The 26785-nt window shown below is 35.1% G+C and overlaps 1 protein-coding gene across 3 annotated transcripts in view; it reads left to right on the top strand.

Moving 5' to 3' along the window:
• Positions 1-15650: 15650 nt before the first annotated feature.
• The window catches only part of LOC126832669 (electrogenic sodium bicarbonate cotransporter 1), a 32549-nt gene continuing 21414 nt past the window's right edge, over positions 15651-26785 (top strand). For 2 of the 3 annotated variants that reach the window (XM_056103441.1, XM_050563532.2), the window contains exon 1: positions 21448-21590. The gene's annotated coding sequence lies outside the window, so the exon portion shown is untranslated. Of the gene's footprint in view, positions 15749-21447; positions 21591-26785 lie in introns of those variants that run through there. The other variant, XM_050563531.1, reaches the window with a different exon arrangement.

Here is a 26785-nt window from a genome sequence, read left to right as displayed (position 1 = left end):
GATTAATCTATCATTTAAACATTAAATTGTATATTAGATGTAAGTTTACATTTTAATGAACCTCTGCATCCATTAACCTTAAAACCTTAAATGAAATGGGATCCACCGTCCTACTTTTTAAAACCTACATATCTAATAAACACGTGCTTATACGCCAAGATAGAGGTTTTGCCGTGACATTAAGAGTATATTCATATATTTATACGAAAACTCTGGTTGTTCGTCTGATCAGAATGACAAGACACTTTTCCTTGTTCCTTGGGTTTACTCCAATCAAACATAACCTAAGCTTTACGGTGTGAAAATCCGACATATAACTATAGTAATTATCCAATTTAACAGATTTTCCCCTTTTCGGTGGATTTAAATCCTGCTTAGTCGGGATTAGCTTGTGGGAAACTCACAAGAAGGTCCTTTTGTCAAAGTAGGTCTGCAGTTTCCGGATTACTTGTTTGTTTGTGTTTTTCTGAGTATGTCCGTGTATTTGTATTTGTGTGGTACAGCCCCCCTGCACTTACTATTAGGTCCCTGTGCACGCCTATAAGACGTCTTTGAAGTTCAAATAAGGTTTTCGTACGTGTCCATGTAGAATAAAGACATTTACCATGTGTAGTAATGTAGACAATTAGTAATACAACATCAAAGATATTTGATGCTTATTCATATTTCGCTTCTTCAACAACAAAATCAGCTCTGTAAAACCAGCTCTGTCCCATACGCCTACAGACATATATTCAAGGGGAATAACCAACTATTAATTCTTGCTAGTTGGAATAAGACTAGTAATTGCTGACTCATTCATTGCAATTCTCTCGTTTTTGAACCCATTTTGTATGGCAATTTATGTTGACTTTTAGATCTTGAAACGAAGAAGAATGTTTGAATTTCCATCTTCTGACAGAGTTTGTAAAATTACATGATTTTGGGTATGAAAGAATCAGGAAGTAAACATACATGAATTAGGGTGATCGTCTACAGAAATGACCCCATTGTCTATAGAGTTCTTCGACCAGACCTCGTAAATGTAATAAGTTAACCCCTTTAATATTTGTAGTTATAAAATTAAGATAATAGGTCAAGAACTTTCAAAGATTTAATATTGATGTCCATGTGGGGAGAATTACTAGACTCCTGTTTCAAATGACAGACTGTTGCCGTCGGAGGTGGTAGTGTATGTGATGACGCAATTTTCCTCCGTGCAACTGTTGAAATCGCTGTGAGCACCGTAGTCCAGTGGTCAAGTCTTTATATCCTTGACTAATGAGGTAAAACGTTTATGTGCCTGTACATACAGTGGATCGCCTTGACTAAGATAATGGTTAATTAGCCAGGTTTATTGTCCCTTCAACTCATAACATTGCGCACTAAATTAAGTCTGTGGTGGATGGTGCTGTTTAAACTTTAAGACACGACCAGTGTCTTGTACTATCAGTGATTGGTGAAGAGATACGGGATGTTGACATTACAAAGAGACCGTCCGCACTCAGTTTTACAAAATCAACCAATGGGAATAAAGTCCGACAGAATGAGGCCCGAGGGGACACGTTAATACAAAGAATTAATAACGGAAGTCCGATTCTAGACAGTCTAACTGAGCTAACTAAGCCTATTGTTTAGTACCGTACAGTTCATGATTTATTATCACGCTGCAATATGCATATCTAGTCAAGTGCACTTTAGATCATAAGGTCTAGCATCGAGTCAAGTGGCGTGCTCATAATGACATGGGGTCGCTTGCCAGCCTGGCAGAAATGCTCTTTGTCCGCCGGTTTCCTCCTATTGCTAAAGACGCCTACGCGCATGCGAATTAATGAAATACAATGATCCATATGTTAGTTCCGAAATAAATTATATAGTGTCTGTTGAGTGGGCGTTAAACCCCATTTCTATATCTTATGGCTAGTAAGCAAGTGTCTGACTCAATGCCCCACCGTGGATCCTCAGGTTGCAATTTGTAAAGATAATCATTGTAGTTATTTGGCACTTCCACTGACATACGATAGAACCAAATCATGCAAATTCAATATGAAATATAAATACTATTTTTCAAATAATGAAAACAAAATTTATCACTAAGGAGCATGCGTTCCAGTGTCATTTGTCACAAACTGTAGTTTACATCATATCTACTCTACAATACAAGATTGATACGGGTATTAATGAGTTACACATTAATTACCTAATCTTGTAATTTATAAGACAAATACCTACTGTATTATTAATAATACACATCTTATGTTAAGAATAGCGATTCAATTAAAACCAAGCGAAAACTTATATAACCTCGGTAGGAGTGACGGTTAATCTTGACTGACAGATTGCCCCGGGCTCTCTGAAATGTAGCAACGTATTACTTTCCTGCACAAAAGGTTATTATCCCACTCGTACCCGAATACATCAATAAAATTTCACCTTTATCAAGGGTGAATTCAAAGTTCCGGGCTAGTCATTTAGTTCTTTAGGTGCGATAAAAGTATAAAAAAATAAGTTTTATTTTTAGAAGTAGTGAAGATTATAAGTGCACGGTATACCTTTCGAATTATTCACGATTTTTAACATCCGATTCCCGCTGTTTCGGTTAACTCATGGAACAGAATTGTGAGGTTTAGCCTATCTTTACAAGTTACATTTCAAGAAAACTAGGCTAACCCCTCTCTCCGGACAGAATTCTACTACACCCATGTACTGCAAAATATTCCGTAGGAAAATTTGCAAATGTCGCATGCTTGGATCAGTAGTATTTTATAAGAAAAAAAGGAGCACTCAGTAAGAACATGATACCACTTATCACTAGCTTATATCTGGGTGGATGCTGTGGATTGAGGGTTCTTGGTAGTTGTCCTGGTTTCAGGAAGAGACTTGGAGATTTTGACACCCAAGATGCCAGTTTGGCACTGAAGGTGTGCGTAGTCATTCGGAGGAGACGCAAAACCGAAGTTTACCTTTGGCAAAATTTTCCTTGCTCACACTGCATAATGTAACAATGTCTATGTTTTGTTGAACAGTTGTCCGTCATTGACATACCCCTTGAATTTATTTACCTCATTGTTATTTAGTATTCTTTTTAAATTGATTTATTATAATTTGTTAGACATACCTGACAGAAAACCTCTGACGTCAACGACTCATGATTTAAAAAGGTTTATTTGCGTCAAATAACCAAAGGGCTAATAAAATATGAAAGGCAAAGACATTTACCCAATGACCCACGAGGTTATTAGGACGCTACTGACCCAGTCACTGGATACTTTCTTCAAAAAACCCAGCCACCTCACATTTCTAGTACATTTATGCAGGAAAGGATTTTGACCTCTAGAGTTTCTAATCACCGAGGAGACTGTGTGACCCTATATATGTACTACAAGATAAAACCATTTTAAACTGTATAATAAATTTTAGAGAGCATTTTTAAAGTATTAAGTAGGGGTGGGTGTGGGGGGACAAATGCTTTTTTTTTTTTAAATGGATGCAGTGGGGCCATACCGATGATGTCAAGAGAAAATTTGACAGATGGACAGGAGCATAATTAATAAAACATTACACTAATTGTAACACTAATTCTGTATGCCGAAATTTAAAGATACCCTGGCACCTGGGTCTGTGAGGTGGGACACAACCTCTCCAGGCACCTCTATGGACCAGTCCTTCAGAGTCATTAAAACATGTCCTCGAACTTTAAATTTCGAAACGAAAGATAACTTACATGCATGTTGAAATTAAAACAGCCACATTTTTTTTAGTATCTTTGAAAGGCATTTAGTGAAAGCGATATAATAAATAGACAGCTTTATGGATAACATTCACTAGGTTCATTGCTTGATAACGGCGAGAGTACCCTCATTGAAACGTTGCAGTTAATAAACCTAGTGAGATTGTTATCCATAAAGCTGTCTGTTTATTACACATATTTTTAGCTTTTCTTGTCGCATAATCGTGGATAATATAATATACTAACACCTACAGATTACTTTCATTATTAATATTATTGGTGTATGTGTGTGTATATGGTTTCTGTTATTTTTTATGGGCATCGGTTCATGACTTGCATCATGTTAAATCCGGTACTGGAAACAACACATGTGTTTACATTTTTTAAATTCAGGAGTGCATGTACGAAGTTTCACTCCCTCTTATCATAATGTCTATAGTGGACCCTTCGCGATGCCTGGGACTTGCCCAAAATCTAACATGTCCCAAAAGTTGTGGGGTCCAAATTCACTTGAGGTTTGAACAGAGTTATCCGTCCTTGTGCTGTATCTAAATTGATATTAGCCAAACAATATCAATTTTAGAAGTCCAAATCTTTGACATTTTCATTCATTTGACGCTTGGATATAGTAACTTGTCTTTCCTCTTTTTGCAATTAACTTGGCAAAAATCTTAGATAAACATATTTGGCATCTTGCACAGATCTATCAGATCTATTTAATCTAAAGAGTGTATGTCATATTTTAAATCACATCAACCTTTCGAACGGCTGAAAAATAATGGTATAGCGCTTTACTTATCTGACGAAAATGTTTTCAAGTGGAAGCTCTATAAAGTTATAATTTCCAATCCCATAATACTTAACATTTTCTGTACATTAACTACTCCAGTAAGAGTGAAGAAATTCCTTGGCCATGTTTAATTAGCATGGTAGATATTTTATGATGTTATTACTAAGTAAACATCAATAAATGATTTGGCATTTTTATTTTCGTACTTTACCTCGATTGGAGTAGGAACTTATGAACAGACGCCTAAATTTGGTTTTTAGATATGGTCATTTGTACGTGAGCTCTTTTAATATCGATGACAATAATATATATCTATATCTAAAGTATATACAATTAAATTTATTTTATAACTTTGACCTAGAACAATTTATTTTTCTATTTCTATTTTTATATTTTATTATATACATTTATCTATTTACGGTATTATTGTATGGTGTAATATCCTCTGTTTATTGCTCTGTTGGGAGCATGCATTTGGGTCGTGTAAGATCGACTTCTTCCAATCCAATTTTTTTAAAATTTGAAATTATCGCTGTTAACTGTGTTATGCCAGCTGCTCTACTTATTTCATATTTTTATGCATATTTAAATTGGATTCCATTCTCAAATTTTTCGGTCTTGGGTCATAATTATACATTATGCAAGTTCTAAGAAAAGAAAGGATGCAGGACATTAACAATGATTAATCCAGGTACAACTTAGAAAATAATCTCAAAGGAGAAAGGGGTATTAAGGTGGAATTAAGTGACACAACCCATAAACACAAGGCAGAGTATCATTACTGTTTAATAATAACCTTGAATATAATACTCAAAATAACAAAAAAGAAGATTACATTTTCCTTGAGATTGAAACAAATCACATAAGATTCGAATCACGATGAACCTGCTTTCTATACCGAATTATATGGATTTTATAATAATTTTCGGATACTTAAATTACAAACGTGAAAAGAATCCAAAAGTAAAATCAGAGATTCTGAATTTATGAAACAAACTGGAACTTGTTGATGTCTTGTTATCTGTTCTTGAAGAGGGAAAATTTGATGCCATTTATCTCGAATTTCGGGGTTTGACATGTAGAACAGACGGCTCAGATGTTACTATAAAATAAGTAACAATAAAACCGCTAAATAATATTGGAATTTAACAAAATATCTCTTTTATGATAAAAACTTTATTGAAATAGTACAAGAAAATATAAATTATATAACACAATATATGCATTAAGCCCACATGATCTGATTGTTAGATAAACTGCAATTCATAACCCGCAGTTCACTATTGATGATCAAACATTACTTGAAATCCTCTTTAACACTTAAAGGATGGAATAATCGTATTTTCTTCCTAGAAAACGAAGAACAAACTGAAAAAAAAACGATTCTTAGGAGATTTTAACGTCCGTTCAACAGTATTTCGAGACTAACACAAGGTACATTTTGTTATTTCAATAATTTGCTCGCGCATATGGGGGGGGGGGGGGGGTCTTTAGTAGCCGGACGAAACCGGAGGCCCAAGTTGGTTTAAAAACACGTGATCAAAAACCTCTTCGATATTTCGTCGCTTGGCTCCAAATCGAAACATGTTTTCTCAATGCCGATATTCAAACAACGACGTCAGGCTAAACAAATTTTGTAGATCAACATGGCCGAATACTTTAAACAAATAACTTTATATTGCTGACTTACTAATTAGGTAGCTTAAGCAGTTATACGATATGACGAGACTCGTCCACGGAACAGGGTATGACATTTGTTTTTAGAACGCATCGTTTAGTTGCAAAGTTGTCATACACGGAAAGTTCGCATAGCTAAGAAACATGACTGTGTCTGTGTATATCGGATGATTAATTAATTATAACATTTTCCACGACAATCTACAGCAGTTCTCTACTTAAGATGGTAAGTACACATTCCTTCATTTTATTTATTTAGCTAGGGTTATTTGGGGTCAGAATGAAATTCTATTTTGACAATGTGCCTATTTTTGGAATTTTTATGTCCAAATATAACTATGATTTATATTTTGATACATTCTAGAAACTTTATACATAGCCTTGGAACTGATATATCTATATAATCTTTTTGTGTTCCAATTTAAGATATTTACACGCATGCTTTAACACGAATGACAGATCTACCAGTAATTGTGTTGGTCTAGAAACCGCTTTTCTATTAAAAGTGCAATAAACCTCTACATAAAACCATAATATGGAAATTTAAAAGGTCTTATTTGGCTTGTATAGACTGTAATTTATAGACTGTAGTCTCAAATTTACTGGATGGAGGCGAATGGTTGAACGCATGCCGTTTAGTTGGTAAGGTATGTCATTGAATTAAATGACTTTGGTTGTACGTCTCAACGAGTACGGTGGCCTGTCAAACCTCGTGGGTTTTCTCCGGCTCCACCGTTTTTCTCTAACTGCTAAAACCTCCTACGAGCATGCCGATAATTGTAATAAAATTGAATCATGTGTTAGTCCCAAAATGATTCAGTTTGTGTCGAGTGCGCGTTAAATTCTCTATATATATATTCCTGTAACGTTTGGTTCAAATCCATTGAATAACTTAAGGGGTATGGTCGCTGAAGTTCGGAGGGGTGGAATTTTGAAATAACATCGGTTTCCAACAGATTGTTGAGCCTCTTCAGCAGAAGATCGTGTTAAAGTTCGATATCCATAGGATTACAACTGTAGGAGGAAACAAGATCCTTACACTTTACTATGGCTGGTATTTAAAATGAAATAAAATAAATGAGACTTAATGTCCTACTTTCTACATCGATTGTTATGAGGGAAATTTTGCCTGCACATCGGTGCTATGGTCTACTTATATTGAATTCCAACTGTCAAAAGTTCTTTTACACTGTCCTGACTAGGCCCTCCGCCTATACCAGGGTAAAATACGCTGAAAAATCCCGGGGCACTTTCTCGAACGGCACGGGGATCGCCCCCCCCCCCCTGGTTAGCGAGCCAGTGCCGTGCTCACTGACGCCGGTTATAAGACTATATAAGGCCTAGTGGTCTAGAGTGTCGCGCTTTGACCTCTAGCTGACCGGTCACCTCTGGCTTGCAGTTGTGGTTTCGATCCTGTGACTTGGAGGTAGGGGCGCCTTCTCAACCTCGTGGGTTTACCCCGGGTACCCCGGTTTCCTCCCACAGGAAAGAGCCCTGCGCGTGCGCTAAGGTAATAAAGATGAAAATAACTTGTCTGCGATATCACCTTCGGTGGAAGCGGACATTAAACACTAAAAACAACAGCAATTCCCTAATCTTTTATCATAGCAACACACTTCCCGATGTATTCGTTAATTCATGTCCGTATTGTAACAGAGGGGGGAAACAATAACTTCCACAAGTTAATTTTGGCCACACCACGGTGGAAACGAAAAGTGTGCATTTCTAATAAAAGATACAAGAATTAAAGAGTTTTATACACTAAAATACCTAGGTGAGCTCTATTAATGCAAACGTTATATTAAACAAATCGAGCCGTAAATCGCTTATGGATCTTTCATCTGTATATACATACATAGCATAATTTGTATTGTTGTATGACAGTCCAACTATGATTAGAGCAGGATGGGGGCTGAATAAGGATATCTATTAGATATATCCACTTACCTGACCTATTTACCTTCACACTATGGTTTTTTTTTTATTCATTTATCTATTTTATCTTTACGATCAGACCGTGCTTTCTTGTCGCGTCTATACTGCTTCGCATTGAATGTGTATTCCGCTTTGTATTTCATCGTAATAAATGATATCCTATTTAAATATCCGGTATCTAAAATGATCAAATGCATACCTACCCAATTGAATATCAGCAGAGCATTTCGTTGATTAAGTCAATCTTTAGAAACCGATTTCAAGGTTTTTATTTATTTTCCCCCTTTTTTACTAGCAGTTAAACCTAATGGTTAAACACATACGTGTTCTGGAAAATTGGATTGTTCACAATGATTAATATCCGGTCTGAGAATTTATTCAACCAAGTTCAAGACGTAGAAGGTGGATCAATATCAGGGATATTTGTTTACTTTTAAAACAATATGATTAGACTTGTAACCTTTACCGTTAAGTAATATCCATTCATGGTGCCTATTTTACGCGACACATCAACATATATTTAACTAATTGATTCTAACTATTAAGAGAGATGACTCATTTGTTTCTATATTGTAACTATTAAAGAAGGTGGTCCATTTGATTCCATATTTTAACTATTGAAGGAGATGACACATTTGTTTATATATCTTACAGCAGCTGGGAACCCGCTTACATTCTACATTACCCCCGTAGTAATTATAAGAGACGATACAGCATTAATTCTAAACAAAAACGCTAAACTGGTGTGACAATTCAAAATGCTAAAGTGGGAAGCAATACCCTTTCCAATTTAACATAATAACAAGAACGTAAATATTCAGACCTTCCAGAAAGAGTAAGCATTACATGTCTTGTACAATATATACAACAACGTTTGTAGCTCCGAGTACAGAACTGGCCAGAATTTATGATGGTTATATAATGCCCCAACAATATTCGTGAAGTTATTGTTATTTGGCCCAATATGGTTTTTAGTATAGCTTCATTTTATCGTAGTCTAAAAGTCTATCTTTACCATTTATTCTTGAATATTGAACCTTTTAAAACGTGTGTGCGAATAAAGCTATTGGGCTCAAAGGTGTTTTAAGAAAGACTCTTTAATCGTAGCCTGGAAGGGTATATTTGAAGTCTATTCGGGAATAATATACCGTTAAGGACTTTTCAGAGAAGAAAGCTAAAAGCGATAAATATGTGACACCACAAACACAAGTCTTGTTATGTCAAAACCAGTACCCTTTACACGTTAACAAGGTCAAAAAACATGTAACAAAGTGGTATACTACGTACCTGGAATGTAAATAGATTATTACACCAATTGTGAAGAAGTGCTTTGTGGTTTAACATATTCACAGGGAAAAAGATTTAATATGACATGTCATCACTGTGTCTTGTGATCAGAATAATATAATATTTCATACCATTGTCTAAACCAACATTTAACATAAATTTACATATTAAAGATAAATTTCATCCACATAATTATGTTAACTATACCTCAAGGGAAGCGTTTCTGACAATGTAGTAAACTTGTTGGTCGACTCTGAATTTGAATAGATTTTCTGATCAGGGCTAGTTGAACAATCTCAGTCCATCCCTGATATACCCTTCAAATTAATATATGCTTATTTGGGTTTAATTAATACATTCAAAACGACACAATCAACACATATTAAAAGATAAAACTAAACAGGATTTTCATCAAAATTCTTTTCATTGATAATGTTATTCACAACCCCATATCGTCCATAACACGATAAGTGTCAATTACACGGAACAGTCAAGTTAAAAAGGGGACTATCTTCATGTGAAATAAGATATATTGTTGTTTGTGACGTAAACGCGCTCGCTAATATCCCAACTTAATATTATTATGAATTACCCGGAAAATGACTATGCAAAAAGTACAAGTAAAAAAAACCAGGTTGTGTTGTAAGATATTCTATATTTAGACAGTGGTTATAATATTTAGGCCTGTTGTGTTCTAAGATATTCACAAATATTAATGAATTATGTTAAAATCTATATTTAGACAGCGCAACAAACGCATCATTACAATTATATATTTTACAAAGTCTCTACACCGAGTAAAATCCAGTGTATGATTGTAAATTACATTCTATTGGAACTGACAGTATGAGTCTCTATCGTACTTTGATGACAAAATCTCGTCGCCGTAGATATCCTAATTTCTAGGTATCAGACTTTGACAATTGAAGACCACGCCTGAATAAAGTACCATTCACGATTTGCGTTTACGGTATAGTTTAATCAAATCTGGTAGCACATGCGCAGGAAAAGCAGGAAAACTCCATAATATCCTTCATTCATGCGTTACCAATGCATACGCTAGATGACCGAGACAAATGATTAAAATCTCACTAATAAAAATGGTTAGAGCTCTATAAATGGTAACACAAGAACCAAATTTCTTTTTTTTTGCAGGCTGGATTAATCATTTATAATGGGGGGGGGGGGGGGTAAAAAAACAGTTCTCCGAACATTTTTAAAAAATAATTTCGATTAAGTGCATTCTGAGGTATATTCTTTTTATCATGTACTCAACCCAACATATGTGTCCAACTTTGCCACTGCCCGCCCCTAGATCTGGAGAGAGAGACAGAAATGGGGATTAACGTCCACTCGACACAAACTAGATCATTTCGGGACTAACACATGGTTCCATTATATTTCAATAATTCGCTTGCGCGTAGGGGTCTTTAGCAGTGGGAGGAAACCGGAGGTCCCGGAGAAAACCCACGAGGTTGGACAGGCGACCCCACTCCTTGTCACATACAACCGGGGATTCGAAACCACGCCAGTTGACTCAATGACAGACTTATGATACAGTGCGCACGTGCTAACCATTCTTCCACCCCACCCCCCTCCCCATAGATCTGGTACTAGTTGGGTAGATAAAAAATGAAAGATCGTAGTGTACTATCGTTCAACAATCGCAATACAACTGCGAATTAATTGGCAAGTGATCTGTCGTTGACTATCACGTGACATGCAAAATTGATACTTTTAAAGGGAATAGGTATACACGAATGCTTATACTACTGATTCCAATATATTATCCCTTGTTTCCAAAGAGAATAAGTTATTAGAATCAATCCAGCACCCCACCCTATACCCCACTAACATAATCCTGTCTACCCCCAGAATCAAGTTAACGTGTCGCTGACAGACTTCAAATTTTGAAAAAAAATCGAATCACCATACTAAATATTTAGATATATTGATAAATAGATAGCCAGATAAAATGACATCATTGTCGCTTTAATACAAATATGCGTTTTATTACCAAATATATTATTAAATATATCAATATAACAGACTTTTAAAATAAAATGAAATGATATACAGGTTTTAACTTCCTACTGTTCTGTGTCGACTGGGTACGGAAGACGGGTATACTGAGGGTTAATTTGTCCAGACAGCGACACGGCATATTCATATATCGAATTCCAGCTGTCAAGGGTTCTTTTACGTGGACGCAAATCTGTACAGGCGACCTCAGTTTTTCGTCTATGCGTTGTATCTTGCCAGGTCCTCCGTCCTGCACCACTGACAAAGGGCAAACACGCCAGAAAATCCCGATGAACTCTCTTGGCCTAGGTCAGTCCTAGCAATTGTGTTAATCGTATCGAAACACAATAGGAATAACCCTATCGTAACCCATCGCACGACAGTTGGAACCTAGCATTAGCGAGTCCGCGTCTTACTCACCGAGCCACCGCTGCTCCCAACCACAGACTATAAGTAATAATAGACCACAATGTAACAAGGAAAACATATTTACATAAAATTACATACAGTGTTAGTGACAGACACAATCAATAATATGTCATCTGAGATATATCTGATTAAGATTACCTCGATCAATTCTTGGTAATGCTTCGGGTCGTTTGGTTTGGTTCTATCTATCCCACACGCAATGGGAGACAGGGGGCTTGGGATGGAGATGAAATATGATTGACGACTTTTAATTAGTTCGGATTTTGTGCTTTAAAAAGACGTTTATAAGTCGGTGGACCCTACCCCAGCCACTGTGGTACTAAGAATATTCTAAAATGTCCATCTAAATGAATGAATGAATGAAATGGGGTTTAACTTCCTGCTTTTATGCAACAACCCGGATGATGGAGACGGGCATTCTTAATTAATTAGCTCCTCTACTGTTGTTCCGTAAGCTCGTTCACATTTGGTTGATATAACTGAAGGGCGTGGTGGGACCTTTTAAAGGACACCGCTGGTTGACCGATATTTTAATTCCTACATCAACGATTTTAATCGAAAACAATAGATAACTGAAAAAGCTTATTTAGTATTTGTGTGAAATGAAATGAAATGACATGAAATGGGGTTAAACGTCCTACTGTCCTGCTCCGACTGGGCTAATGAAGACGGGTATACGCCATGCAGTGGGCAATGAGGTAAATTTTGCCCGGGGAGCGGCGCTACTGCCTACTCTTATATCGAATTCCAACTGTCAAGGGATCATTTACGTGCACGCCAATGTGTACACGGGACCTCGACTTTTCATCCCATCTGAACGATTAAATAGCTGTCCTTCCCATGCACCTTAATTCGAATTCCAATAGCCAATAGCACGTCAATGTGTACACGGAACTTTGGTTTTTCTTTTTATCTTAGATACTGTCCTTGCAAGGCCTTCCGCCCTGCAGCCAATCACAAATGGAGGAGGGGGGGGGGGCACGCTTGACAATTCCGGGGAACTTTCTCGAACTCCCCCTCCTGGTTAATTGGCCAGCACCTTACTTACTGACCCACCGCGACTCACAAGCCTTGTTTATATCAGCACGGTAATAAATATTAACCTGTCATCACGATTTCATTAAGACAATCCTACGAGTGCCTTTTATTGATTAAAGATGTCGCCGTATATCTGTGGCGCACAAAATAACATGACACATAATCCTGGCCGCCATGTTCTCGCCTTCGAATGATTGACAGGCAAACTAAGTGTTCTGTCAATCAAAGATCAAAGAGAATAATCGCTTACTTATATCCGGTATAAAACAACAGGCTACATATTATCCCATATAACAGCAAGATTATTCCTGAAGGGTAAATGGCAGAACAATACGACGATTCTTTCTTCTTGCACATACAACAGTGAAGTATTTGTCTTAAATCTGCATCAAATAAACATGTCATTTTTTAAAATTAGTTTATAGACATAGGCTATATAAACATGTCATTAAAAATAACTGTATTAGTGCATTAGGTTTAAATATGAATGTTATCAACCCCCTTAATTTTAAATTGTTGATGTTAATGTAACACTATGTCATTTTTAAAATTAGCTTATAGACATAGGCTATATAAACATGTCATTAAAAATAACTGTATTCGTGCATTAGGTTTAAATATGAATGTAATCAACCCCCTTAATTTTTAAATTGTTGATGTTAATGTAACACTATGGCATTTTTAAAATTAGCTTATAGACATAGGCTATATAAACATGTCATTAAAAATAATCGCATTAGTGCATTAGGTTTAGATATGAATGTAATCACCCACCCCCCTCTTAATTTTTAAATTGTCGATGTTAATGTAACACTATTTCATTTTTAAAATTAGCTTGTAGACATAGGCTATATAAACATGTCATTAAAAATAATCGCATTAGTGCATTAGGTTTAGATATGAATGTAATTAACCCCCTTAATTTTTAAATTGTTGATGTTAATGTAACACTATGTCATTTTTAAAATTAGCTTATAGACATAGGCTATATAAACATGTCATTAAAAATAATCGCATTAGTGCATTAGGTTTAGATATGAATGTAATCACCCCCCCCCCCCTTAATTTTTAAATTGTCGATGTTAATGTAACACTATTTCATTTTTAAAATTAGCTTGTAGACATAGGCTATATAAACATGTCATTAAAAATAATCGCATTAGTGCATTAGGTTTAAATATGAATGTAATCAACCCCCTTAATTTTTAAATTGTTGATGTTAATGTAACACTATGTCATTTTTAAAATTAGCTTATAGACATAGGCTATATAAACATGTCATTAAAAATAACTGTATTAGTGCATAAGGTTTAAATATGAATGTAATCAACCCTCTTAATTGTCGATGTTAATGTAACAATCAACAGATTCGATATTTGAGCTTACCACAGTTGATACTGAACGCGGCAAGGGGTGGACCTAATCCAACCTTACGGGACCATGATGCATCCAAAATACACGTTTAATTCTTACATAAATTGAGAAATGAAATGAGGTTGAAATCAATAAAAAAAATAATTAATTCAAATCAATCAATAAATAAATAAATGCAAAATTGATGTTGGTATTGGAATAATGACATGGGTTTGCCATCCTACTTGTCTGAACACACCGGCTTATACCATGCAGTATGCTATATGTGAGACAGAGGCGTTGCTTCCGTCTGCACTTCATCGTATTCCAATTACAATGGGTTATGTGCGTGAACACGTAAACCTCTGGTTTTCATTCCATCCGAATAACAAAGTGTTCTTTTCTTGCCAGACCCTTCGTTCTGCACCCCTGCCAATGAGAAAACAGACTGGAAAGGAACCTTCTCGGCACACATCATATAGAAATAAAGTTAAACTACCAGCAATCAGATGTCGAGTCGTCATAGAAGTGGCTTCTCGGTCAGAATTTATTTCTCTGGACAGTTAGAAATCGAAAGTCATAGGTACAATAAATGCCCCATATTCAAAATAATTGAGTTATTCTGTTGACAAAACGTAAACTTCGTTCTACGCTATCAAAATCATGTCGTGTTTATTGTACTTACGAGGTTTTCCACTGTCCTGTCAAATTTGGCCCCCTGGTGTCTACTCGCAAACTTGATTTTCAACGTAAACATCGAGTTTTCAAACAGGAAAAAAAACCATAACAATTCGAACTCTATTTTGATGTTCAAAGTCGTAATTATCGCAAGCGCCCTATGTTATGAGCTTTCAAATAGAAATAAATTGATTCCAACATTATTTTGATGTCCAAAACTCGTCATTAGCGTTAGGTCACATTTCCAATGGAGAATTAGTGCTTACAAAGCAAACCTATTGATGCCAGCAAAGCAACGCAGCAACCTAAAGAAAAAAACCAATCGAACTCAACTCGAAACGAAAACAGTTAACAAAACAAGAGAAAATCCCCCGATAATCAAGCGTACATTACTAAAACTCAATCAAAGAGTCTGTTAGCTACCTTTACCAGATGATCGGAGACTAACGATCTGTTATACAGGAACAAAGACGAACCAATTACAATTAGTCGCTTGTTTAATATTAGGGACTCCGAACAAATCTAGGAGTCATAAAATAAAGCCATTTATATATCTTTTGTTGCATATAGCCATAAATATATTAACGCTCAAGGAGACAGCTTCTGATTTGTCACGTTGACACTTTTCAACCAGCCCATCTATGTCACATATAATATGTTACTCACATTAATATTATCTGTCGGTTTTAATACGTACCAAATCTCATTTGGATTCTCATTTCATTAACTGTCTTCTTATTGTACAGAAGACTGTCCGCTGGTAGAACACTTTCACGGGTGGCATAGCATAGAGTGTTCGGATACTACACAGATATGATATAGCCATTAAGGTAAGAATTCTACTTTAATTGTTGGAAATTATTTATAATTTTTCTCTCAAATCTGATGATATGTGACTCGTGTTTCAAAAATAAATAAGTGCTATCAGTCAAAATAAAATTCACAATTAATTATAATTACTATTATAGTATGTTTATGCTTATCTTGGGCACGGTAGGACTAAGGGTTTCAAAACTGTAATGAAACGAATTGGGGGTTAACGCCCTACTGTTTTGCATTGACTTGGCTAATGAAAACGGGTGGGGCGGGTCTATAATACTATTTGTCAAAATAAAATTCCCAATTAATTGTAATTATTATTTTGAATTTTTATATATTTTAAGGCAAGTCTTGAATTTAACTAAGGAATGTCTTTCTCGCTCAAATAAGTTTTTACTCAAATCATATAGCAAACTCCCCAAATCAGCTGCATGTCATAATGATTGTATGTTTGTATACATGTCACGTGTTATTATACATGGGTAAAACATTTTTTTTAAAGATTAAGAATTGACATATGAAAAAAAAAATATATCAAGATCCCAGTTTTTAGCATTTAACCAAATCTTTAAAAATTAGTGTGATGCCAATAATTCGGGGTCTAAAATTAATCACTGGATTGTGTGAAATGCATACCTAGGCATTTGGGGTAATTGTATTAAATACCTGGCCATTTTTGACATTTCTGTAAAATTCAGTAATATATGTTCAAGCCGGAGATAGTGAAATTATCTAGCCATAAAGTATAGCAGCTCAGTCTCCAAATCTGCTAATGGTTGGTTAGTTTTCAAATCATTGGGTGTTACTATTGCACTATTAAGCAAATCAAAACTTTACCAATTTTATTTTTTTAAATTACTAAATCCACGAAGATTTATTTTTCCTTTGAATTGAGAAAGATACTTCAGAAATTCGAACTTTACTAGATCAAAAATGTTCGCAGTATAAACCAATGAGAATTGCTAGTCTATTACTTCGATTGCATATTAAATAATAATAGTTCCATCATTGTTCCCGATGGCATACAAAAAAATTAGCGTAGTGTCTGTCGATGAAATGCTGGAACAACTGTTTGTTGTTTATTCGAAGAGGTGATCGATCGGTATACCGTTTACCTCGAAATCGGCCCAGCGGCGCATTCTCCGAGATCCTGTTTATTTCCGGAATTATGACAATCTAAAGATCTAAATTTTGTTTCGTATTTTATACTGTCAATGGCCTCGGAATATGAACTATTAAAAAACAAAAAGTAATTTGATCTATGGTTTCATCACATGGGAGAATGACCGGCTAGTATGAACATTGCAAATGAACAATGGCGTGTATTCACAGAATGTGTATAGTGTAAAAAAGCAAGAGATATATCATTATATTATATTGAATTACAATCGCTAAATATCATTCAGACAAAATGAGCTGATAAACTATATTGACAAAATATTACATAATAGAGACACACGTTTTGATATAACATATAAATCAGGTATCAATAGTAATTTAGACTAAAAAGGGCAAATGGATTCTTTCATACGATGTGATACTTGTATAATATAATACCCTTAAATCATAGCTGAACATGGGGAAAAGATACGACAGACCTCTGCTAAGGAGCATGTTCCTGAAACAACGGTCGCGAGTTTTATAACATCTAGTCAGAAATTCCCGAACTTATAACTACGTTATCTCCCTTCATAGAAGACACGTGAACAGTAGCTTCCAATTAGAGGTTGTGACACAAACACACTCAAATCAAACATGGTGACCGCCACGGAAACCTTGGCAATGAACGAACCTTAGACTTAGCAACTCGATTATCACAGGTAGACATTTTAGCTGGAAAGCGCGAGACTTGGGATTCGCTATGATCGAGGAATCTGATAGGCTCCTCAGCTGGGTCGGTAGCTAATGGAAATTAGTGCCGAATAGGCGGGATATTACGTGAATGGCTTGATAAGATGTACGGAGTTAAAGCTAGATCAAACCTCCTGTTAAAGATGGCTAAGGGATAGATCTTCTGGTTTAACTCGGTAACTACACTTCCAACTCCACTTCCTTGCTACTAGTATTATGAACTGACTATTTCACAGTCGATATTGAGTTTGTGTGACATATGTGCATTGACTTATCGAAAATCGGTGACCTAACTCCATGCCCTTGATTGCCCAGAAAGACCATGTATACACAATTTCCGTACATTATGAAGTGGGAGTGTCAGAAGTATGTCCCTTATTCTAGGATTCTAAAATGTATGCAACCGATTCAAATTAAATGCCATTTACACTTTTTTCTATTTTTATTTCATATACAATGATCTTAATCACCAATTAAATAACGCTTTCTATCTGCGTACGTACGATTTGAAAGGCAGACGAGGGGTTCAATTGCGACCAAGAAAGGTATTATCCTAAACTGATGGAGTCAATATGGTCTAAAATAAACGTTTTACTTGAAATGTGAAGACTCTCGAATTTATAAAACATAAACAGTCAAGCGGTCGAAATTAATCACGGAAAACCCGAAGCAATTATATTGGCTGCTGCTAAATTTTAGTGTTATAAAGTTGGTTAGATCTAAATCATTGTAAAAAAAAAAAAAAAAAAAAAAAATCAACGAAACGAAATAGCAATCTAATGACAATAATATTGCCTGAAAAAATCAAAATACAAAGACGGCAATAAAATGCAATAAATTATGGAAGGTGTATCCTCGTTATTCTAGTGAAAGTCAAGAGAGAAGGTCAAGATGTTATGTGAAGAACTCTCTAGTTTTATGAATAACACGTGACCTCTAGCGTTGCTCTTCAAGACGAATCCAATGATAGTCAAGATTGACGTAATAATATATGACAGTTCTAGAATTGTAGCCTACATTTGGTTTGTAGTGACATATGTTTTGTTTTTATTGCTATGACAATTACTATAATTAGCATAATAACAGTTGTATAATGGGTGTACTTTTTACTGTCATCGGCTTACATTGCAAGGATATTTCTTTTTGTAGCGATTTTTGGACACGCTCGGGGACTTGCTGGTCTTGCGGACACTTTAATATCCCATCGCATAACATCCCAACACCGTGTCAATCATGAGGCATTGGAAGAAAATAAATGTAATTTTGGTCTAGCTGTCCATGTTGTTGTTCTTCTTCTTGGAGTGACACACCAAAAAATGTCTAAGGCTCCGCCAGTTTTAGTGAGATCGCTATAAAACTTGGCATGCGTGTTTCTGCATCGATTGACGGACTTGACATTACAATTCTTGTTATATTCTGAAAACCCAAGCCCTAGAAAACTAGCATAATCATCCACTGAACTCCGTGAAACACCGATACCTGTTATGGGATAAAAGTGGTGCTGAAATATCAATATTTCTTTAAAAACCAATAACAAAATGTGACTGGTAAATGTACAGTTTAAACTCTTTTATGTGAGGCATGGTTTGACAGAAATTTTACCAATGGTGCCCACAATCTTTTCTTTATACCTCCGTGATGTAACTGTATAATAAAGATAACGAAATAAAAAGTATTTGGAAAGACGAACTGTACAGCATGATTGCCAATTTAACGCGAGCCATAATTCTAATCCTAGATTTTAGCCAGCGTCATTCTTTAACACTATTCTTCAAGATTATTCTTAAGCAATATTCTTTAAGATTATTCTACCAATTCGCTTCTTTAGTGATTCTTAATGTTCAAATGGTTCTCTTAAACAGGAAACTCAAATTACCAGTCAGCCAATTTTCAGCTTTTGTGTAATTTCTGTTTGCTAGAGAAAGCAAACGAAAGACTTTGCACTGCGTAATATGTAGTGAGACAAAAATACATACCTAAATAGTTTTAATATAGTATAATATGTCATCTCAATAATTGGTTTATGAGATATTTGTTTTCTACACTAATGGTGTCTTTAATTCATTGTATTATTTAGTATTTGTTTTGCTTTCTTATAATTACGATATTACACTTGACTAACTCCTAATATACATAAAAATAATGTGATATTTTTAGCAGTCACTTCAATAAAAAAAAAGCAACAACGATATTAGGGCATGTGAAACGTGATAGCTCATAGTTAATATTAGAAATAATAAATTATATAAAATTTGCGAATGTAAAAACTATTGTTGTTACTTGTATTAATTTATTTAATTAAAGAAATGACCAGAACTTTAGTTTGAATCGATAGTTTTGATTATTATTTCGGCCTTAATGATAGTTGGGTTTTGCATGGTTTTAAACTTTATATTTAACCTTTATTTTGGCATGTTCGGTCTTTAAGCTAGTTCTGGCTAGGTGATCGAGAAAAGAAACGAGCATATACGATTGCGTTGCAATGTGCTCCAAGCTCTGATAAATTGTGTCCAAATAAAGACATTGCAGCACTCAGGGTTGCGTGCCATTGGAATTCCAAATCACTTCCTTTTCACGCCTAGCACCTCCGATTCTCTGGGACCCATGTCGAATACTGAACCTAACAAGTTCTTTAACAACCCGAATACAACCACCCCAATAACAGTTCTCAAAATATCTCATCTAGATCTCATTCAATCGATGTAGTTGAGCTACTTATACACAAGTAAATGCATTTGAAAAAGACAAATGGAACACGGTAAAACCCCACACTTCTGTGGTTGTCATATATGACCAAATTAAACCAACCCATGTTCCATGATAGCCAATTCCTGTATCACACGCCTGGCAAAAAAAAAACGAAAAAAATTATACGACACCGTGGCCAATCACCATTTAACGTCCTAAAATTGTCATTTAAAACGCGATGGATTTATTTGAGTTAGCCCTCACCCATTTTTAACGCCATAAATACTTAAATATAGATCTAGAATGTGTTTTATTGGTCTACATCCAGACGTCTATGTCAGAAAGTAAAACGACCTCTAACGGTGAAATAATTAGTTAAAAGTTAATGTATTGCACAAGGAAACTGGTTTTGACAGCTGTAACGGAATTTACAACTTGGTGAAAAGACCATGATGTGTTTTAAGATGGGAGACTAAAATAGTCACAGTTTCGTGATGTTACATTTTTCAGGTGTTTGGTAAAAAGTGATATTAAATTGTCTTCGTGTTTATAAATGGCTGACTACTGAAATGCAATTGGAATTAAAGTCTTACTTTTCTGCAAAAACAGGGCAGTGTACTATGACGTGTCCTGACATATATTTGGAATTCCAACTGTCAAGGGTTCTTTTACTTGTACGCCAACGCCCAAACCTACTGACGCCATCACGCAAGTCTGGCAGTTGTATATGATCACAGATCGGAAACCTCAAGACGATACAGCAAATATGCTAGGAGCGTCTCCCTCACTTCCCCGGTTTCTCGAAAAGCTCTACACATTAGACCACTTCTTCTCATCCCATTTCCCCCAAAAAAGGATTTAACTTGATTCATTTAGTTCACGTTCGTTTCGCACATACAATTTCAATGAAATAATAATCACGATCACGTCTTGGCTAAGCTCTACGCTCTGTTTAATATCGAAATTTAAATCTAATTGAAACACTCATTTTTAAATATTTATTAAGCTTCATATCGGCAAAGTTACTCCTTAAAATAACCGGCAATCTATCAAAACCGGTAGCACATGCGCACGTAGCGTGTCGACTATATAACTCTTCACGAAATGAGATAACAATAGTAATATGACCCCAGATAACCCCGCTTATTAGCATATGAGTAAGTATGAAAGGTATATAAAGAGTTGGGATGTTTGTAATCGGTGGTTATGTTTTCAATCAGCTATAGTATGCCCACAAGACAGTGGGGTAAGTCAGTTTGGACAAGTTTTGATTGTATACGTTGGGCTACGATCAGTAACCATCTTTTCATATAGGTAAGAACTTATAGTTTGTTATAAACCTATCATGCTTTATATCACCCGGTGGGCCATATTTAATACATCTTTATTACGTTGAATAAAACCCGAACGATCTCAAAAGAACATTCTGATTAAGGCAATAAATTTATAAACGAGGAAAGAGGTTAGTCAATTAAGGACACGTAAAATTAAAGAAAACTAATTAAGCATAATTATTAATTTAATCTAAACATTATGTTGAAATTTGTGTGAAATAAACAGCTGACATACATGTAGAAAAAAAAATAATGTTTTGAATATTGTAGCTTATACAGGGAATAATGAAAACGTGTTCAGTTTTAAATATAAAACGTCGGGACCTAATCGTAGTTTAACAAGTTGATCCGATTTTGTGATTTTGTTATTGAAATGTCTAGCCATCTGTTACAATTGATTTTTCAAATAAATATTTTTATTTTATCTTTTGTATATCTTATAAGTTTTGCTGTGTTATTAGTCTGTATATTATGATGAACACAGCTAAATAAAATTGAATATATTTAATGTCTCGTCTATAAGTTAATTAGACGGTTATTAATATTATTAATTATTATTTTTCTTATGACAACAAGAGAGGCGACAGCGGACTAATTTGTCAACATAGGCTATTTAATGTCTATTGTAGCGTGTTACTCTTTCTCCCAAAATGCACTCAATAGCGATAAAGCAAATGATGGAATACTCGCAGAGGATTTCTGCTGAGATGTGGAATCAGATGCTCTTGTTGAATAGATATACCATACATTGATCACGACACTTGACAACAAGAGAGGCAACAATTTAAACAGGTGGCTTCTAAGACGACACATGTTAAAGAACCGTCATTTCATTTCTTTGTCTAGAACCTAAAGTTGAACTTTTGTTGTCCGACCAAAGAAACGCAAATGATGGGTTAATTATTTTAACCCCTGTTCCGTTCGTTTAACTTTAAAGAGGTAAAACATTATATTAAAATGCTTCCGATCAATATAATAAACCTAGATATCATGGAAATTTATTATAAATACAACATTAATAATTATCAAGTCGAATAAACGTTATTTATGGTTGTATATAATTATGGTATTAGTATTGAGGCAAGAGCACAGTATGGTACTGACCTACGAGTAGGAGTTTACGTACTAATATAGCAACAATAGTTATCAAATTACTGTGTATATCAAATAAATAGTCGATATTTATGGATACTAATTTCATTAAGTCGCGGTGGCTCAGTGAGGTCTCTGGTTCGCTTCTGATTTTGGATTAGAAATTTATTTCTCCGTATTATCAGACGTGGTTTCCTCTTGTCAGTGGCAGGAAACGGTGTCCATTGTACATTGGCATGTACGTAAAAGAACACCTGACAGTTGAAATTCGAAATAAGAGTAGGCTATAGCGCCGCTCTCCTGGCTACATTTCCCTCATAGCACACTGCACATCTTCATTAGCCCGGTAAGAGCAGAAACGGGTGAAGTTATATAAAGCACATTTCATTTCATATATTACTAATGTTAATGATTTAGATATTCTACTGACCTAACCGTATATAAATGATTAACCAACTGGGGAGTCCACCTTCAGTCATTTTTTGTTAAACTTGTTCTTCCGGTTCTTGGTGATATTAAAAGCTAAAGGGAAATTTTGTCGAAAGAAATTATATTTATAATACTAATTACTAATAAATGTTAGACTGTACTATACTGGTAAGAAGTGACGTATATTGTTTTATTTTCGTTTGCCAAACCGGCATATTACAGCGTTTATATAGCAGGCTTTTGATTATATTGCGCGAGTTGTGACCCTTTACGTGTGCAAATCGTCTGCGTCAGCACTGAGTGACCTTACATATATCAAAGGAAATTATAAATAATTGTGTCAATTTGCTCTCTGCGGTATGTAAGCAGTAAAGACATTCACTGGCAGCTGTAGTAACAATTGCCACTAGATGATATGTCCCTTCAAATGACATCCGTTGGAATGAATGAACCGTTACTCATAGAGGTGGGGGATGCTAAAGGATTGGATGGGATATAATATCTCAGTTTCTCATTGGCTGTTTTTTTACTGAAATAACAATAATTGGGTACGTGTGAGAAAATATAATCCATGTGTATTTTACGTATTTCATTCATTCATTCATCCATTCATTCAAACTCCTATTTGTTTACTATATACTATTATCATCGCGAGCTTACATGAACGCCCGTATTTAATACATGGCCGAACATTTTCCGAATTGTTATGAGTATGAATCTTGTCATATGTATGTTTTGTTCATCCTCGCTAAAGAATGGTAATATGATCAAACATCTTGTCGCCGATTATAAAAAATTGAAGAGATATTTTTGTATGAAACCCTATGATCTTAGTAAAGGTCATTATTTTAATTGAAGTAATTCAAAATGTAAAGATTTAGAGACAGTCAATAAGGAGAGAGTTGGGGGCGGAGGAGATGGGATTAACGTCCACTCAGACACAAATTAGGTCAATTTTATTTCATTAATTCCCTTGCGGGTAGGGTCTTTAGCAATGGGAGGACCTGGAGTAAACTCACCAGGCTGGAAAGGCGACCCTACTCTTTGTCACGTACAAGCGGGGAATCGAAACCACGCCACTTGGCTCAATGAGAGATCTTATCGTTTCACAAGCACGCTTTAAACCATTTGACCACCAAACCCTCGGTCAATAAGGTTTGAGCATAATAACATCTGGTTAAGTCTATCTACACCGATGTCCATAACACGAACAAAGATCTCAACTGTATAACCTAAGAGTTAAGAGAAGAAAATTATTGGGCAACTCCCATCTTTAAAGGCTCAATACCACTCTTGTTGTAACTGAATAATATGTCCCAATCTTTATTCTGGTCAACAAATTGTACTATTTTACAATATTCCAATTAATTGATGATACAAATTTCATCTTAACACACCTAATTTAAAAAATTGGAAAAATTCAACTAAATGATTTTAAAAGCTTGACGTAAAGCTTTTCAAATGTGACCTGGATTTAAAAATATTTTTGAACCCTCTGGACAAGTAAAATAGGATTTAATGGATAATTTACACAACAGGTAGGACACTAACACATCTAGAACTTAGAATAAGGCTATTCTTTATTTTCTGGAGCTGTCAAGCCAGCAAGAGTGTTATTGTCCCTTTAAATGAAACATATTTACACTATGATATAAATACTGATTCTATTCATTATTTTTGATTGAGATGATCAGGCTGCTCGACTTCCTGTCTATATTCTAATTAGTTTAAATTTAATAAAATATGAAATCTGAACATCAATGATAAGAAAATGCTTCATCTATACAAATTTGTCGTCTACTTAATGAAATATACAGATGAAAATTAATGTTTCTTCAATCTTTTGACTTTACATTACCTCAGCTTCTGAAGTGTTATCACAAACCACTTGAAAGATGTCGTGCACAAGACGTAATAATAATTTTGAACATCCGGTACCAATTTTCAACTATAATGTCTTCCGCACTTTTATATTATAGTTGATGGTTGTAAAACAAAAAATAAAATCCCCTAAACTCCAAAATAGGGTTTATAATAATATCCTGGTGTTGGAAAAGTATTAAAATATAATTTCTATTATGATCAACAACAAAGTGTGCTATTTATCTAGTTTTATTTGTATATAAATGACGTAAGCAACATTGGTAAATAGCATGTTATCTTTTAGATTATAGTGAAATCAGTGATGCAGGATGGAGGGCCTGACAAGGACAGCTGTCTAGTCGTTCGGATGGGACGAAAAACCGAGGTCCCGTGTACACATTGGCGTGCACATAAAAGATCCCTTGGCAGTTGGAATTCGATAAAAGAGTAGGCCCTAGTGCCGCTGCCCGGGCAAAATTTCCCTCATTGCACACTGTATGGCGTATGCCCGTCTTCATTAGCCCAGTTTAGGAGCAGAACAGTAAGACGTTAAACCCCATTTCATTTCATTCCATCTTTCCTATATGACATGATTCTCATATAGGATGATAAATGATATCCTGTGACAATTCCGTTTCATTTTGTAAATGTAAAGAAAAGGAAATGCCCGCAGGTCGGGTAATTTTATACGAAACCATAGGATGTGACAATTATACATCTCTTCTACATTGACGTGTTCTGGCTTTGCGCCTGTTTTGCTATTTAGTTCACTGGGGCTCTGCCAAAAGTGATAAAAAGCGTTACGAATCTTCAGGTCACTGAACTTGACTCTTTTCTTCTGGCATTTACATGATATGATTCTGTAATGAGGAGTAGAAATAATATCATTTACCATATTTGGCAGTTGTCTGTCACAAAATATATTTGGTAGTACGTTAAGAACCGGGTTGAATGATGTCCGGATTGTACAAACTTTTTTGACAAATACCACCGGGATCCTTTAATGAGAGGATATTGCATGCTAAAATTGGTATCTCTGTGGAAATGGTAGGAAGAAAAAGTATCTTTAATGAACATTTTTAAATAATTATCAAAAATATTTTACCAGATGTGACATGTTTTTGTCTTTTGCTTTCATAACTGTGTCCGTGGTAGAGGTCCAGGTTTTACATACTTATATACTACATAACTATAGAAACACTACACAATTATCGAATACATAGTTCAAGACAACTTACATCAACCATGCAATATGTCCTCTTCAAGAAACAGCATACACGCACATGTTGTGATCTACCATAACTATACATACCATATGTCCCGGGCGAGTCAGTTGAATATAATATAATATTTATATTTATTGTGACAATTGTCTGTGGTAATATATTTCTGGGACAATAAAAAGAAGAAAAATACGAATTCCTTAACCATCTGAAACCATTTTAGAAGTCTGTATAACTCAATAGAAGCGATATTTATAAGCATTTGCATGCTTGTTTTCGTATCCTACATACTGTAATTCAGAGCAATGAAAATAGTAAACATTGCACATAAATATTTTTTAATCAATGGGCAATCGAAAAGAACAAATGCAAAGTTATCATCAGATTTCAGGTTTTTTTTTCTTTGTTTGCTCGATAAAGTCTTAGTGATGTGCAGGTTGGTGACATTTATTTTCTTCATAATTAAATAAAGTTCACGTAATATAGAGCCTTGTAGAACACCGATAACGCATTTCTAAAAATAACATTATTTCGGTATAATAAAATTTACAGCGTGATAAAGCGTTTA

The sequence above is a fragment of the Patella vulgata genome, chromosome 9 (genome assembly GCF_932274485.2).
Source record: "Patella vulgata chromosome 9, xgPatVulg1.2, whole genome shotgun sequence".
NCBI classification, from domain to species: Eukaryota; Metazoa; Mollusca; class Gastropoda; family Patellidae; genus Patella; species Patella vulgata.
Note: the sequence above shows the minus strand (reverse complement) of the source record. Positions and strands in the feature narration are given on the sequence as shown.